Source organism: Acomys russatus, chromosome 26, assembly GCF_903995435.1.
Source record: "Acomys russatus chromosome 26, mAcoRus1.1, whole genome shotgun sequence".
Taxonomy (NCBI): Eukaryota; Metazoa; Chordata; class Mammalia; order Rodentia; family Muridae; genus Acomys; species Acomys russatus.
The window spans coordinates 52,904,667-52,910,666 of NC_067162.1; positions in this window are offsets into that span (position 1 = coordinate 52,904,667).

Sequence of the window (6,000 nt, forward strand, 5' to 3'; positions counted from 1 at the left end):
GGCAATTTACAACCTTCGCTAACTGCAGTTCCAAGGGCTCTGGCTCCATCTTCTGGTCTCTGACGGCACTGCATGCATGTAGCGCACGTAGATGAAGGTAAAAGACCCACACAACAAAATCTTATTTAGAAATGTGAAATTCAACCAGGAGTGGAAGCACACACCTTTAATCCCAGCACTCAGGAGGCAGAGGCAGGTAGATGTGAGTTCAAGGCCAGCCTGGTCTATAAAGCGAGTCCAAGACAACCAAGGCTACACAGAGGAACCCGGTCTCAGAAAAAGAAAGAAAAAGAAAGAAAGAAAGAAAGAAAGAAAGAAAGAAAGAAAGAAAGAAAGAAAGAAAGAAAGAAAGAAGAAATAATTCCTTTGTCCATCCTGATGGGCTTATCTGGAAACTGGTACTGGAAATCGAAAGTATAATTTCCATAAGTTCTTTGTGAGGTGCTATGCATGCTGACGTTTAAAATAGTGAGTCTTGTGGAGTAACTGGCTTGTTTTGTAAATGTGTTTGGGGTTTTATTGCTGTTTTCTGCACAGTCCCAGAGTCAAATAAATTCACAAGAATGTGTTAATACTCAATGTTCCTTCACTTGACCATGCCACTAGCAATTACTGGGTGCCAACTCAGGGTGCCACAGAGCCTCATAACTCATCTGTCAGGAGGTGTTTTGTTTTCGAGGCTTTGCAGGTAAACCACGTTACTCAGAGACTCACTGTGTAGCCAAAACTAGTCTCTAACTCATCGCAATCCTTCTGCTACGTGCTAGGATTATGGGTGTGAGCCACCACACCCATTTGAGAGATTTTTTCACTATATTTAAACCAGAAAAACAAAAACAATAAGAAACAAGCCAAGTCTTCTGCTTCCTGAACAACAGTCAGAGCTGCTAATGCTTACAAGCTGAGCTGTTTATGGCAGTTCATTTGCTGGGTGTGGTCAGCTGGGGGGCAGGAAGAGAAGCATACCTGATTGCAAAGGCCTGTCTTTGCTGTCCCATTCTCACAGACAGTCTTCATCACCCAGACTTTCTGCTAAGATGCAGAGTAGGGGGTCTGGTGCACATCATCCTGCCATTGCTTGATCTCCTTCTCCAACAGTTGGTGACAGAAGGGGAATACATCCCTTAGTGTCTGTCCCATCTCACCCCATGTCCTAGGACAGTGGCCCTCAACATTCCTTATGATGCAACCCTTTAATACAGTTACTCATGTTGTGGGGATCCCTAGCCACTAAAATTATTTTTGTTGCTACTTCATAACTGTAATTTTGCTACTGTTATGAATCTTAGTGTAAAATCTGTGTTTTCCCATGGTCTTAGGTAACCCCTGTGAAAGGGCTGTTGGAGCCCCGAAAGTGACCATGACCCACAGGTTGAGAATCACTGCCCTAGGAGGTCCCCTGTCTCACTGCCCACAGTCTTCCGCTATAAAATCCCTGACAGAGCAAACTGACTGATAAAGACAAGACAGGGTGGCAGGCATTCCCAGGCTTCTCTTTCTCTCTTTCTTTAGATTATTTACCTACAAGGTTATAGGCAAAATGGAGTCTTTTGTAAATGTGCAGATGCTCAAATTTTTCTATTTCCTCAAAGCTCTTGGAGAATATCATCTTGTCAAATGAGAAAGGAAATTAGCAAACAGGAAGTGATCCACTCTAGGATGCAGGGGCTCCTTGTAGGGAAGTGGCAATAAATAAATTAATTAAATAAAAACTTTAAAAAGACTAACCAATCCCCCAAGCTCCATTTGCTCTCTGGCAATAGGAGACCTCACTAAGTTCTGTGCCAAAGAAAGATGATCAGAAACACGTTTAGAAAGAAGTTTGGTTGCAAAGATTCTTTCTCATTCTGACTGGCCTACAGAGCAGGGCCTTTGGGAACCAGTAAGCCCAAGTGAATTCCCTGCAGACAAGATTACGAAGTATGTTCTTATTGATTGTCCGGCTGAAGATAAGGTTTTAGGTGGGGACTCATCTTCCCTTGGCATATTGAAGGCACTGACCCTTTGTCTTCTAGCTTACAGCCTTACAACTGAGGAGTCCTGTGTCATTTTCTCTCTTCATTCTTTGTGTGTGACCTGACATAGGTAACCTATGGGGGCCATTTTATATCACAAGGAGCAATGCTACTCTCCCATGGAGACCGTTTTTCAGTTTTCAGTGTGTTGTTCTGAGCATGTGATGGGCCTTTTCAATTTAGGACTGTGCCCTCTGGCTTGCATTTTTTTCCTTTGTATTGATCCTGTGATAATTCTGACATCATCTTCTATTTCTTTCACTCTCTGATTCTGGATCTCCCACAAGCCAAATCTTGGACTCTCTCACCCGGTGATGATGGATCTCTCACCCTTTATTTCTGTTTCTCCCTTTATGCCTTGTACGTTCATTTGCTTATTTGGCTTTTTTGGGACAGAGCCTCTGCACCTGTGTAGCCCAGGCTAGCCTTGAACTCACATCATTCTGTTTCAGCTCTCAGCCACCCAAGACTCATGCAGATGTGCCCACCGTGCCCAGATTTTAAAAGACTTTTAATGACCTATTCTTTCATCTTCTCCCCTGACTTTGCTAATAAAACATTGAAAGAGAGCTGGCAAGATAGTACAGCAGATAAAAGTGTTTGTCTCACAAGCCCTAGAACCCACACAGTGGAAAGAGAACCAGCTGTCCTCTGACCTTGACACATATACCCATATATGCTTCTACACACACACACACACACACACACACACACACACACACACAACCACCAGCAGCAGCAGCAGTAGTAGTAGTAGTAGTAATAGTAATAAAATTAAAAGTTTTGTGTTTAAAGGGTTGGAAGAGGGACATCCCTGTCATCTCTGTGATTGCTTTGTTTTTCTGGCTATTTGCTTTTCTTTTTAAAGATATACTTATTTTCGTTTTATGTGTATGGACATTATGTGTAGGTGTTTGTGTGCCGTGTCCATGTACTGCATTCGGAGGCCAGAAGAGGGCGTTGGATCTTCCAGAGCTAGAGTGACAGGCTGCTGTCAGCTGCTGTGTGGGTGTAGGAACGGAGTCCTGGCCTTCTGGAAGAGCAATCCGTACACATAACCTCTGAGCCTTCTTCTACCACCACCACCCACACCCTTCTTTTTAAAAATTATGATAAAAAACACTCATAAATTTGCCCCTTGAACCATTTTTAAGTGTGCTGTGCACTGGCATCCAATACATTCACGATAGTGTGCACCCATCATTCCCAGCTGTTCACCGTGTATGGAACCTGCGCCATTGAGCACCACCCACTCTGCAGTCTGTCTCTAACCCTGACTCCTCTGCTGACTTCATGTCAATGGACTCATGTGAGCTTTCTCCTTTGGATCTGGCTTATTTTAAGTTGCGTGCTTTCAAGGTTAATTCAGTTTACAACATGCACAGTCATTTTCATTGTTTTCTAAAAGCAATTGCTTAAAAAATAAACCACTCTATAACCTAGGCATCACCAATGGACATTTGGTTTGTTTGTGAATATTGCTGCTGTGCTTTGGTGTATGTTCATACGAGTGATTCAAAGCCATGTCTTGTGCCCCTAGCTTCAGAGGGGCAAAATCTTCCCTACAAAATCTCTGTTTGGGAATCTTGCTTCATCTCCTTCTACTTTCCTAAGTCATTTCATGTCCAAGGGTCTCTTATTTCTCAGGAACTCATAGTAATTGTTGGCCTGCTGTTGTCCTCCACTGACTTTGAGGGCTTATTTCCTTTCTACCTTGCTTGCACACTGAGTTGGTAAAGAGAAACATATGAGGTCAGTTTACTGGACCTCAGAAGAAATCCTCCATCTTCCTGAGTGTCTCCAGCATTGCCACAATTTAACATTTTCCAGTTTTATTTTAATCAGCATGATTACAGAGCTGCTAATAAAGGGTGACAACTCTCGAGAGCAAATGACCAAAAGAAGCACTAGTTCACAGAATCTTCCTGCAATTTGGTATCACGTAAACTGGTGATGCTCTTCAAGAAATTCCTCCCGAACCAGCCTAAAAGCCATAGCAGACATTACACACACACACACACACACACACACACACACACGCACTCTCTTCAGTCTATTTAGAGGAACCCCGATCACTTTTTGAGTAATTATTTAGCAGTTTATACCTCAAGCTACCCACAGTGAAGATTCCCAAAGAAATACAGCTTTATACAGAAACCCTGGCTTTGAACACTTTTCAAGTCTCTCACATGTGTGTGTGGAGGTGGGGGGAGAGGTATGAGTTTATATGTAAGTAAATCTATAGACATGTATGTGGAAGCCAGAGGTTCAAGTGGGCTGTATTCCTCTTTTTCTACACCCTAGTTTTTAGACAAGGTCTGCATTGAGCCTAGAGCTTACCAATTTGAAAAATCATCTTTCCTAGAGACCTCCTATCTCCCACTGCCCCAGGATTACAAACAGGCGCTACCAGATCTGTCTTTTTACGTGTTCTCATGTGAACATATGAGGCATTTCACTAGCAGAGCCATCTCCCAAAGTAATTTCTTACGTCTTTTGATTCTGTGGCTACATCTTATGTACACAAATGAGACACACCACATACAGTGGCTTCAACTTTTTAAAATTATATACGTGTACCCCAGATGACCAATGAAAGCTTCTCCCCTACTAGTGAGCCAGCCAGCCAGGGTCTGAGCTCTGTTTTCTTTGTTCTCTCTGTTAGGCTCTTCCTATGAAGTTGTCCCACATTTGATGTGTTCTTTGTTCAAATACCACTCATTCCCTGCCAATTTAGAAAAACATGCCTTAGTGCCACTGCTACAGCTGAAAGAAGGATAAAAAGGGGACTAGAATTTTGTTTTTCAAGGGTGGATGGGGAAATGCTTTTCTGCAGGCACCCCATGATTTTCTTCATTTCTGATCCTGACGTCTTTTTCATGGTTTGTCTCTTTTCTGAAGAAAGAGGCTTCTTGTGTGGCAAAATGCCACTTGTTACAAATGCACTGAGTGTCCCTCTGAAACCCTCCTGGGTAACATCGTGATCTGCTAGAGTGTCTGGCTGACACACAGCACAGCTCAGCTGCCAGGACCCTAAATGAATGCCGATTACAATTAAATGCAAATTAGTAGCAAAAGCACACACATAATCCCTTCAGATGCCTTCCTGTTCCAAGGCATGCATGCCACCGTGAGCTGTCAGAACATGCATCTCCACCTAAGCATCCTGCAAGAAGAACCCTATCACTCCACCCTCATCCTTGATTGACACTTCATGGGGAACAAGTGGTTAACCAGTTAGGTAGCTTACTGTATACCCTGGGAGCCACCCGTGACAAGCTTGTCTCTGCACAGCAGCATGCTCTTGGACTGCAGGCGAAGTCGGAGAGCTGGCTGCACAGCTGCCCTCCCCTTTGGCTCCCTACTATTTCCTGATGCCTCCGACACCTGAATATGGACGCTATTTGCTCTGTTTGGTCAGTAAATGAATTGATGGGTACTTAGGCTCTTACTTTGATCTCCTCGGCGTCTTCCTATAAAATCAGAAGTCTGTGTCTGAGGGGCCTGGAGGAAGTGCTGACAGATTAGTCAGGGAGCCTAGCACCCAGGCTGAACATCCCATCTTGCTGCACTCCTACAGTTGGATTGAGACAAGGCAGGCATGTGAAGCTGCTGTGCCACCTGGTCCCCTCACTCACTCTCACAGCATGGTGCTGCTTCCTCTGCCAACACCTTATGAAATGTCTCCATTTGACCTGTGAGAATTACTATGCACTGATTTATTAGATGAAAATGCTCCTTATTGTATGTGGGGTTCCTTGCCACCACTGTCGCTGTGTGATGACTGCCTCACTTGGGATGTATTTTCTATCTTATTCTGTATCAACATGGCATCCCCATGACTATCTCCCAGCAATGACACAGACTAACAAGGCTGGGTGCTCTCCCCATTAATCTAGGTAGGTCCTGGGGCTTACCATACCAAATCAGGAAAGAGGACGAAGCTTCTAGCTAGTCTTCCGGGGACACTGCTCTAGGATCACAG